Here is a 12852-nt window from a genome sequence, read left to right as displayed (position 1 = left end):
TCTCTGTGCTTTGCTCAATAAGACAGAACAATAATATATTTTAGAAAAAGAACTCTATCAAAAAGGATTGTAATGTTTTAAGTTCAATTTAAAGGATGATAGCTCAGTTATATGACAAATTCATTCATGTGGAACACTGCTGGTACCTCATAAATAAGACTTTCCTATATAAACATAAGGATTTATAATGAATTTGCTGATTATTCTTTCCCCATGAATAATAGGCAGAATTGATTTTATACCCACTCCTCTTCTCTGACCCACCTCCCCCCACCCTTATATGATTTTCTTCTTCTTCTCTTAAAAAGGCCGCTTGTAACAAATAGTGGTAGCTCTAAGTTAACATATACTCCATTTCACATCATCTCAACACTAAGGGCCCATATGATTATTTTTATGCCTGATGGACTACACAGACTGAATCTGATAATTATTGGATTAAACAGAACTTCTAGTTTCCAGATTGGCATGAGAGTGAAGTCATTACTCCCATCACGCAAGAAAAATGCTGAGCAAACTGAAAATCAAAAACTCTTCTTGGATCCAGCAGAGAACTGAGGCCACAAAGCAAACCACTGCCCTCCAAAACCGAAGAGATAGACAGGTGAATCTGATACATACAGACAGTCATACCTTATGGGAGGGAAAGCCCACAGCAAGCAGCTCTGTGGGAACCGTACTGGGATAGGAACAGGAGCCATCAGAGGTACAGGGTGGACACTTCTGAGAGGTACACACTCCAGGGATTCCAGTCTTCCACATGCCCACACACACACTTGTAAATATCCCCTCCAGGAGTCCTACCAGATTCCCTTAGTGATGATCAGAGGAAAATCCCCTTTTACTTCCAGGAGGGAGGAAGGAAAGCAGGCTTTTTTGAAATACACTCAGAGCATTCTGTTCTTCTGATCTCAAGAGAAATTATTTTCACAGAGTCTAAACAACCTGGGGAATAAGAAATACTCAACTGCAGTCCTGCAACAGCCTTTCGACCTCACTTAAGGGGGAAAAGCAAAGTAAAACTGAGGTGCAATGGTATAGCTCCCAGTCCAGGAACACAGGCTTGCTGAAACATGGAGATTTAATCATAGGACTACAGAATGCTTCTCCTCCTCCCATGAGTTACCTTCATATTGAAAGGGTTTTTTATAGTAGTAACAGGGGAATACAACTGAAAGAATTATCCATCTCAGATGTTATTTAAGAAGTCTCTAGGGAAACCCAAAGACAACCAGGTGGGAAAAAAAAAGAAGAGCAGAAGTTGTAGCCTCTGACACCTACAGCTACAGCAAACAATAAACACTGTTTAACCCCTAGCTAGATAAATATAAAACCTTACACAAAAATACCAATTTACCTCAGTACCTTTTACGCTGTACATCCTGCATGGATTTCAACAAAAAAATTACAGCACATACAAAAAGACATAAAACACAGGTTGAAGAAATGGCAAACATCAGAACCAGACTCAGACACGGCAGAGACATTGGAATTATCAGACTGGGAATTTCAGACAGCCAATATTCTGAGGGCTCTGAAGATAAAAGTGGACAATACACAAGAGCAGAGGGGCAATGTAAGCAGAGAGATAGACTCTCTAAGAAAGAATAAAAAAGCAATTCTAGAGACCAAACCCACCACAACAGAAAGGAAGAATGTCATTGATGGGCTCATCAGTAGGCTGGATATGGTTAAGGAAAAATAAGTGAGTTGGAAGAAATGTCAACAGAAATTTCCAAAACTGAAATGGAAAAAGAGAACAAACAACCCCACAGGAACACAACATCTAAGAACTGTGAATGCCTATAAAAGGTGCAGCATATGCATAATGTGCATACCAGAGGGAGGAGAAAGAGAAAAAAATATGATAAATATTTGAACATAGAAATATTTGAATATATGACAGAGATTTTCCCAAATTAATGAAAGACACCAAACTACAGATCCAGAAGTTCAGAGGATATCAAGATGCGAGCCCAGAAAAGATTAAAAAAAAAAAAAAAACTATACCTCAGCACATCATATTGAAACCACACAAAATCAAAGACAAAATCTGAAAAGAAGCTGGTAGGGGTAGGTGTGTGGCAGCACCATATACATAGAAGAGGGAGAGTAAGAATCACATCTGACTTCTGGAAAATTGAGAGCTTCTTTGTGCCCTAGGAGCTGCACTCTGTGGCTCCATGGACATCACCATGCCACAAAATGAATATATTGAGTTACACTGAAAGTGCTATGGATTACCATGAAGAAAAGAGAAAGAAGAGAGGTCAAGAGGCTCATGACCATTCAAAGAAGGCCAAAGAGATAATTGGTCTGAAAGCTAAGCTCTACCATAAACACCACCATACTGAGAAAATACAAATGAAAAAGACTCTCAGACGTGTGAAGAGAGAAACACCAAGCAAAAGAATGACAGAAAGACTCCACAGGGGGCAGTACCTGCATATCTACTGGACAGAAAGGCACAGTCCCGAGCTAATGTACTTTCCAATGAGATTAAATCAAAACAAAAAGAGAAAGCAGGAAAATGGGAAGTCCCTTTACCTGAAGTTCATGCCCAGGGAGAAACAGAAGTATTAAAGGTTATTCAAACATGAAAGAGAAAGAAGAGCACATGGGAGAGGGTGGTTTCCTAAATTGAAAGCCACCTCTTGCCTACCAATACTTGGTGTAGAAAAGGATCCCTCATCCCCATTATATACAATGTCAGGTGTTATTACCAAATATACTGTCCTTGTGGTGGATGTGAGTGAGGTGGGCCTTGTGACACAAGGAGGCAAAGTTATTTGGGGAAAATATGGCCAGGTTACCAACAATCCTGAAAATGATGGAGGCCTCGATGCAGTCCTGCTGGTTTGACAGCAGTTTCAGATAAAGAACTTATAGTTACTGGACACTACACACCAGTCAGGAAAACCAGCATTAACTGGGGTGGTTCAGAATTCTACTAAATAGCCTGACGTATCAGCAGTCATCAAGAGAACTATTTATTCTATTGCAAAAAAAACAAAAACAAAAAGCAAAAAAACGAGACATTAAAATAGCCCGTTAAGAAAAAAAAAAAAAAATCACAGCTGACTTCAGGAAACATGCCATCAAGAAGAGAGCAGGTTAAAAAATGTCAAGGGTTAAAGAATCACTAACCTAGAATACTGTATACAGCAAAATTATCCTTCTGAGTGAAAAAGAAATAAAAACTTCCTCAAAAACTGAGGGAATTGGTTTTCAGTAGACCTGTCTTGAAAAAATTTCAAAAAGTTCTTCAGAGAGAAGGGCAATGATGTAGGTCAGAGACTTGGAGCCACGTAAAGTGTTAATTGTTTTGTTTTTCCCCATTCTTACTTATTTAAGACATCTCTGTCAATCAGAGCCTCTGATCAGCATAAGGCAAGCAGCACTAACCCACTGAGTCGATGTAGTTATATCCTGAAGCAAAGAAACTTCACATTTCAGCCTCACCAAGGGAAAATGGGAGAGCCATCAGGATTTTGAAATGGTGGTGATAACTGGCAGGCCTACAGGGGGTCAACAGTATGGACAATCTGGGATCTCCGTATTTTTTCCAAGGCTTTGGACTAAATTGAGAGAATTCTCAGGATGAGTTTATTTTCCAAGCTTTATTTGCATTTTCTACAAATAAATCAGGAATCTGGAGTGTGGACAGTCTAAGGAATCTGGACATCCAAGTCTTTATGACCAGGAACGGAGAGTCAGAATGAACATGAGTATGGGAAATGGTTTTGTCATTGCTAACTGAACATCATCAATTGATTTGTTTTTTTGTTTTTTATTTTTTTTCCCCTGATCTGCTTGGCCCAAACCAATCACATAATCCTCAGGACCATTTATTTCTTGAGAAATGAAGAGACACAATTCTCTTTTCTTATATCCCCTCCTCCAAACCGAAATCCAAGCTAAAACTGAACAAAATGAAACCACAGCAAAAATATTTGCCCTGTTCTCAACACCAATTGCTGCTGGTAATATCTGTGAATTGCCAGCACTGGAAGCTAGTTGTACTCACCAACACACCCTAGGATTTTCTGCAGCACATTTACAACCGTATGAAAGCAGATGGCAAAAGCACTGTAGATAAAAGACTGGCCGTAGAAGAGGGGGAAAAAAAGCCTGTAATGAAAATACTAAAAAGAATGGCTGAACACTATATTCTAGGCACTTCCTTAACCTAAAGAAGAGCTTCTGCAACATGATCCGGCGATGACCCAACAGTCAGGGACATTAAGTGGACCTCAGGATGGTTTACATACTTGACTATTTGCACTTCTGATGAATGACACTTTGTGGGGAGGTACAGAGCGATGGTCATTAAACAGCTGCTTAGCAAGACTTCCTGACAATGCAGGGCAAAATGTTAACCCAAAGGACACACTGAGCTCCTAGTAGCAATATTATTGGTATTAGCAATAATTATAATAATTATAAGCATATACACAGCACTTTTGTATCTGCGAGATGCACTGCATTCATCATAATGATTAGCATTTGTACAGTACTTTGTATTTCCCAAACATCTTCTGCTCATTAATTAGATAATGCTGGCAACATCTGTGGGCAAGTGTTACTACTCCCGTTTTATAGACACAAGACAAAGAGAAATTAATCGACTTGCCCAAGGCCGCATGATGAGTCTGTGACAGAATCAGGATTCCATTTGTGAGTTCTCAAATTTCTATTTCGTCTTTGCTCCCTGCAAAGCTGGCTTGTTGCTTCCAGTTGAAGGGGAAAGGGCAGTGCTTAGGTTGTGAAATTTCCTCACTCCCATAGCCCAGGAGTTGCTAGGAAGTGCCACTGAATCCACGTGAAATCTATTTTCATGGAAAATTTCAGAGAGGAAAAGTATTCCTAAAAAATCATTCTGGGGCACTGGTTTCCATAACTGCCTCAGGTCAAACCCCAAAGCACTTCAATCAGAGTCTCCTGGGTGTGGCCCCAGCAATTAGCGCTTTTTCCAGTTCCCCAGGGGATCCCAGTGGGTGACCATGGTTGAGTTGAGAACTGCAGGTCTGGAGCAGAAGCTTGCAAAATTCAGGGAACATTAAAATTCCCTGGAGAGCTCATAAAGCACAGATTGCATGGCCCTGCTCCCCAAACTCCTGATACAGTGGGGTCCAAGATTTGCTTTTCTAACATCCTCCCACGTGATGCTGACTGCCACCCTTGTCCCAGGTCAACACTTCTAGAAGCACTGATCTATCTTCGATGCAGATAGAAGAATTATTAAATTGTTTCCAAGATCCATTCAAGCCCAGGCACTGAGACATTGATAACTGGACAGACTGATGTTAACGGTTATGGTTAACAGGGACTGACCAAATCCTGGCCACACAGGAAGGCTCCATCCTTCAGTTCCCCTTACAGAGAAGCTGAAAGCACATCACTGACCACTAGACAACAGAGCATGGAGAGAAATGTCCCTCCGTCCTGGCCATTCATCGTCCTGCTCCATCTCCTATGCCCTCCTGTGCTCGTTCCTCCAGCCTCCCATCCCTCACCTGTGGTGTGCAGGCTGTGGGACTTCCAAGACTGAGGTGGCTCATCAGGGAAAGAAGTCAGATCCAGGAGTTCTCAGTTAGCTGCAACCCATTCCAGGCAGTAAAGGGAGGAATAACTAACTGGATTGTATTTGGCCTTGAAGATCTCAGGGCTTATTTATTTCTGCAGTGCAGTGTAGCCTACCCTGATACCCAGCCCCATGGTGATCAGTGTACACAGTTGGGGGTTGCTCCTAACCTTCTGAAAGCATCAATTAAATTTGACGGACAAGGTGAGAAAGAGGCCTAAGGAAAATATTCAAAAGCAAGTGAGAGCCATGTGCCTCCATGTTTACACATGTGAGAGTCAGAAGTTGACCACTTCAGGGAATGTGCCGAATATACCCATCCCAGTATGAGTGTAGCCAGACTCTAGCTGCAGAGTCAGCTACTGGGAAAGTCTAAATGTATAAAGGAGAGGCACAGCTCTGGGCCTGCCCTACACAGGGCTCTTAAGACTTAATGGTCAGAAACAGAATGGCAGAACTGACCTATGCACCATGCTAGCAGGGAAGGGCCCAGCTTGGAGGTCTTCAGTAATATGAATAGATAAAAAAAATTTTAGATCACAAAACAAATTCTATTATCCTCCCCACCGTGAGTCTTTTCCCTTTAATTCCAGCATCCGCATTGATGCAGTTCTCATCAGGAAAGATCCTAAGCAAACATGTGGCAGAGGGTTATATGTGTGAGTGGACCCTGAGAGTCCAGGAACCCATGAGTTGGATATCTGGGTAGAGTATACTGTTTCAAAACTACCAGGAGAGCCAGCCACGCTGGCTGTCTGTTCCTAGCTCAGTCAGTCCTCCAGGCGGGGGCAACACCTTTGCCAGGGCTTCTGTCCCTCCTGCATGCCCAGCTGTAACCAGAAGGCCCAATTTCACAGCTGTTCAGTTTCAAATCGTACTTATATCTCCCAGCTGTAGTGCCATATTACTCGAGTTTGTTTGCCATCAGCTTTAATTAAGAGAGGTTTAATTTTCCAACATTATTTTGGTTCCTCCCTGGCCCAACACCCATGTCAAGAGATGCAATATTTTCTCCCCAGCCTTCACTATGGCATGTGCCCAGTAACATTGGGGATCCTTTCCCATAGCCTCCCATTGGGCATGACACACAGAGGTTGTAGCACATGGCTAGAGTCTATGGTTAATGAGTCTTCCCTGCACCACGTAGCCTTGCAAGGAGAGTAAAATTTTCCCTCTGTAAACCCAGGCCTCTTTTTTATTCTCTATAGTATTTTTTTTCAAGTCTTCCCACGAGCTTCACATGGAGCCAGCCTGAGGAACTCAAACTTGATTCCAATCTGATTATCCAACATGGCCCTATCAGCTGAGACAGCAACATTTATCACATTAATAGGAAGGATAGAAGAAAACTGGGATCCTATCCAACAGGAGCGTTTTTATCACATGTTGCACTGTCTTACAAATCCAATTATCACCAGCTGAAGGTCTTAACAGCCTTTGAATTGCAGCTTTCAAATCTTAAAGGACCACAATGCACATTTTCTTAGATTCTTTGAGCTACACATTAGTCAGTACAGTTCCAGGTATCCAGTCCACATGACAATTTCAGATATAAAGCTGCCTATGGGATGTTTGCCCTGAGTTTAAATAGTGAATTTAAGAGAAGCTTGGATTGGGGACTTCATTGACTTCATTCTACTCAAAAAATATAAGCCTCTAATTTTACTTCAGTGTCATAGCTAACATCTTGGAAGTGAAGTGTTGTGAGGCTCTGGGGTGAGATCATGGCAACTGTCAGAAACTGGGGACAGTTGTCTTTTGCGGGGCCACATGAGATTAAAAGTTCACTTACAAATTTAGAGAGCTGTGATAACAAATATCATGTGGACGCTGAAGAAACATCACCCAAAGCTACAAATATAAAGGTCTGAGAACACTACTAAATAAAACCCGGCAAATTCCACTAGGGCAAAGAAATGAACTTGGAAATGCTCTATCCACCAAAAGATGGACTATGACATTGGACAAAATTGATAAAAAAAAAAAAAACCACAACCATCTAAGTTATGTAAGAACTGACCAAAGGCATACAATAATTGGAGCAGCATATATTCTTATAAAAGTGCTGAACTTTATTTATTTATTTATTTATTTATTTATTTATTTATTTATTTATTTATTTTTTAAGTGTTGAACTTTAGAAGAACTCAGGATCTCTGATGTTCTGACTCACCACCAGCCCAATCAATGTGGAAGTTCTCTCAGGATAGGGCAAGTTGTGAGGACCACTGCTATGATTTAAGGGGCTCATCTAAGCTAGAGCAGTGGGTGATGCTTGTATTGTTGATAGAAATGCCAATAGAGGAAAGGCTAGAGAGGAAAGCCAATGGCTCTACTAACATGGGGTTGGTCAGGATTGGGAAGCATATATCTACATGCTTATAGAGCAAAGAAAGCATTCATGTCACTCATACAATCTTCCTTGACTCAGAGGCTGTGAACATGAGCCTAAAGGACACAAAGGACCCTGGTAGAAGGTAAAAATCAAAATATATCCAAAAATAGCCTGAACTTTGAATATGCTTCCCTATCCACACACTAATCTATCAGCAGAACACTTACTGGCTTGAAATGTTCAAGCATAGGATCCCTGGGTGGTGCAGCAGTTTAGTGCCTGTCTTTGGCCCAGGGCGCGATCCTGGAGACCCGGGATCGAATCCCACATTGGGCTCCTGGTGCATGGAGCCTGCTTTTCCCTCTGCCTGTGTCTCTGCCTCTCTCTCTCTCTCTCTCTCTCTCTGTGACTATCATAAATAAATAAAAATTAAAAAAATTAAGAAATGTTCAAGCATAGCCTTTGTTCAATCACTGGCTGACAACTCAGTTGCAAAAACCAAGGGGCAACCTGTAGGAGGCTAGGCTTCAAAATTAAAATAGAGATTTTTTTCTGAGGACAGATATTAATGACTGCACACTGTACAGCAGAGAAGATGGATTTCACTGATTATTATAGCCAATTTACTAAACCAAGAAAAAATAAACAAACAAGAATATAACAAAAACAACAACCTTTGAGGGAGGAGGACTAGGATCCAGGATCCAGATTGCTTCCATATACCATCTGAAGTGTCAATTAAATATATATATATATATATATATATATATATATATACATATATATATATATATATATATAATGCACAGAGAAACAGAAAGTTGTGACCTATACTCACAAAAAAAAATTAGGCAATGGTAACTCTCTTGAGTGTCTCCAGGTATTGGTTTTAGTAGCTAAAACTTCAAAGCAGCTCCTATAAATATATTTTAAAAACTAAAGAAATCATGCTTTTAGTAATTAAAGTAGGTCAACAATAAATCAGTAAGTGGAGTTCTTCAACACAGAAACAAAACTTGTAAAGGACCAAGCACCAATTATGGAGTAGAAAAGTATACAATGAGAAAAGGAAAATTTAATTGGAGAACTCAATAGCAGATTTGAGATGACAGAAGAAAGAATCAGTGAACTTGGAAACAGATCAATAGAATTTATCCAAACTGAAAAACACAGGGGATAAAACAGCAGAAAAATGAAAAGTCTCAGAGTATCAACATATACATAATGGAAATCTCAGTATATTAGAAATAAAGTGGCAGAAAATACATTAAAAGAAATTGTTGGGAAAATTTCCTAATGGAGGTGAAAAGCATGAACCTACATAACTAAGGAGTTCTATAAATCCAAAGTAGGATTACTTCAAAAAGATCCACATCCAGAAACCTAATAATCAAACAACTGCAACCAAAACAAAAGAGGAAATCTTCACAGAGTGAAATAAAACTGACAGGAGAGCAGTGATATGGTTAAGGCTTACTTCTCATCTGAAACAATGCAAAACAGTGGAATGGCATATTCAAAGTACTGAAGGAAAAAAACACTGCAATCAAGAATTCTATATCCAGCAGAATTCTCCATCAAATATGAAATTGAAAGACAGACATTCTCAGATAAACAAGCAATTTGTTGCTAGTGATCTTTCAAGTAACACCAAAGAAACACTTTCAGGATGAAAAGAAATTACCAAGGTGGTAACTTGAATTCACAGCAAGAAATAAAGAACAGAACAAATGGTAAGAATATAGTATTGTATGTAAGTCTTTATAAATATTTTACCAATTATAAGAAGTCTTTATGTTTTTCTTATTTCTTCTGTAATGTCTTTAAAGTATAATATTGAATAAATCAAAATTTATAGTATGTAATGCTATGTTGATAACATATATGGATATAGCATATGTAACAGGTAATAGCACAAAGAAAGTAGGAGGAAATAGAACTATAATTGAGTACACTTTAAGGTCTCCTGGGTGGCTCAGTCAGTCAGGCATCCGACTCTTGATTTCCATTCAAGTCATGATCTTAGTGCCATGAGATTGAGCCCTGCACTGGGTTCTATACTGAGCATGGACTATGCTGGAGAGTCTCTCTCTCTCCTTCTGCCCCTAACCTCAGCTCACATGCTCTCTCGCTCTCATAAAAAAGAAAAAAAAAAGTAAACTTTCTATATTTTGTCATAATTTAGTCAGCATTTATCTAAAGTAGACTGTGATAAACTAAACTGAGTAGTAAAATCATTAAAGCAACTGATAAAAACACAATTCAAATATATAGATAAAATGTCAACATAAGACTGACAATGTATACACTAAAAATATTTTAACACAAAAGTAGTCAATTTTAAAGAAACAAAGGAACTTAGAAGATAGGAATCATAAACAAAACAAATAATAAAATGTCAAATAGAAATCCAACCATAAAAATAATGATCACTAAATATAAATTGTAAAAATATCCCAATTGAAAGGCAGAGATTGTCAGATTTGATTTTTAAAAAGTAAGATCCAATTATAAGCTGTCTAAAAGAGATATATCTTGCATCCAAAGTTACAAACAGGTTGAAAATAAAAAGATATTATTCAAACAATTAGCATAAGACAGAAGGCCTCCAGATTAAAATGGAAGAATCTTAATCAGATAAAATAGATGTTGTTAATACTAGAAATATTATTAATGATAAAGAGCCACATTGCATAATGAAATCCAAATAGGATGTGTTTCATGGAAAGTCCATATATCAGGAGGATAAAACACTTATATGTGAACCCCAAAACTCCACCTCAAAATACAGCAAAGAAAAATAGACAAAACTGAAAGAAAAAAAAAGACTAATCAGCAGTTAAAGTTGAAGATTTCAATACTTCACTCTGAATAATTGATGGAAAAGCCATAAGTTTTAAAGAATACTATGAACAAATCTGACCTGGTTTTTTTTTTCCCTATAAGAATCAATGTCTATAGAATGCATGTGTACTTCTAATGCAAATGGAACATTCTCTAGGAACGAACATATAGTAGACCAAATAATATTTAAAATGATTGAATCATGGGAAGTATCTTCCCAATATTGGCAAGATTCTATTACAAATCAATAACAGAAAGAAATCTGAGAAATCCCTAAATATTTGTAAATTAAACAATATACTTATAAATAATGCACTGATCAAAAGAGAAATCACAAGAAAAATAAAAAAATATTTTGATCTAATGAAAATAAAACATAACATATCAAGATTTATGGGATGTAACAAAAGCAGCATTTAGAATGGAATTTATAGCTGTAGATACATAATGTAAGAAAAGAAGAAAAGTCTCAAATCAATAACCTAAGCTTCCACCGTAGAAACTAGAAAAGAAGAGAAAACTAAACTGAAATCAAACAGAAGAAAAATAATAATGATTTAGGGAGGAAAATCAACGAAATAGAATGAGAAAATAATAGAACCAATGAAACAGAAATTGGTTCTTTGAAAAATTAACAAAATTGGCAAATCTTTAGTTAGAGTAACCAAGAAAAAAAAAAGAAAAAGAATGCCAGAATCTAATGAAAGGACATGATCCTACAGACCCTATTATGATACAACTATAAACAGAAGGAAATATTAACAACTTTGTGTCAATAAATTAAACAATTTAGATGCAATTCTTAGGACAAAATATGAAACTGATTCAAGAGAAGCAAAAATAGCTGAATAGAACTAAATCAAGTGATTAAATTAGTAATTAAAAACCTCCCGACAAAGAAAAGCCCTGTCCATGTGGCTTCACAGTGAATTCTATCAAATATATTAAAAATCCTAACCCATTATGAACTCTTCCAAAATATAAGAAGGATGGAGCTTTCCCAACTCTTTTTATTGCCAATATTAGTGGATATCAAATCCAGGCAATGAAATCACAAGTAAAAACCCCAAAACTACATATAAATATCTCTCGTGAACATAAGTGTAAATCACTTTAACAAAATATTAGTAAGGTGAATCTAGCAACTTATAAAAAGAATTATATACCAAAACTGACTGGGACTTATTACAGGAATAGTAACTTGACTCAGTATCTGAAAATCAATTAATGAAAAATAACATGTAATAGATATAAAATAAAAAGTCACATGGTCATCTCAATACATTAATAAAAATACCGGATAAAATTCAACACCTATTCACAATAAAAACTCTCAGCTAAGAGGATTAGAAAGAAATTTCCTCAATCTGATAAAGATATCTATGAAAATCCTCAGCTAATATCATACAATAATGATGAAAGACTGGATGTTTCCTCCTAAGATCACTGAAGAAGCAAAGGATATCCAATTTTGGCACTTCTATTCAACATTGTACCAGCAATTTTAGTCCATGAGAAAGAAAGAAAGAAAGAAAGAAAGAAAGAAAGAAAGAAAGAAAGAAAGAAAGAAAGAAAGAGAAAGAAAGAAAGGAATCTGATTAAACAGGAAGATAGAAAACTTCTTTATTCTCAGGTGATAAAATCATGAATATAGAAGATTCTAAAGAGTTCACAAAGAAAGTATTAGAACTAATCCACAATTTTGCAAGGTTACAGAACATAGTGATAAATAAAAAAGAATCATATTTCCGTAAAGAATTAAATACCTAAGAATAAATGTCTATGCTGATAATCATAAAGCAGTGTGGACAGAAATTTAAACAGATCTAAACAGGTGGGGGACATTCCATATCCATGGATTTGAAGATTCAATATTGTCAAGATGGCAGTTTTCCCCGAAATTAATTTGTAAGTCCAAAGCAATTCCTATCAAAACCTCAGCAGGCTGATATACACTAACAACCTGTTTCTAAACTATACAGGGATGCCTGGGTGTCTCAGAGGTTTAGTGCCTGCCTTTGGCCCAGGGCGTGACCCTGGAGACCCAGGATCGAGTCTCGCATCAGGCTCCCTGCATGGAGCCTGCTTC

At 37.7% G+C, this 12852-nt stretch overlaps 1 protein-coding gene and 1 pseudogene across 8 annotated transcripts in view; one reads left to right on the top strand and one right to left on the bottom strand.

The window, feature by feature from the left end:
• Positions 1-12852, bottom strand: part of NTM (neurotrimin) — a 942893-nt gene that overhangs the window by 285831 nt on the left and 644210 nt on the right. The window lies entirely within an intron of this gene.
• Positions 2196-2862, top strand: LOC144306078 (ribosome biogenesis protein NSA2 homolog pseudogene; annotated as a pseudogene).

Source organism: Canis aureus, chromosome 3 (genome assembly GCF_053574225.1).
Source record: "Canis aureus isolate CA01 chromosome 3, VMU_Caureus_v.1.0, whole genome shotgun sequence".
Lineage (NCBI taxonomy): Eukaryota > Metazoa > Chordata > Mammalia > Carnivora > Canidae > Canis > Canis aureus.
The sequence above is the reverse complement of the archived record's forward strand: the minus strand, read 5'-3'. Positions and strand labels throughout refer to the sequence as shown.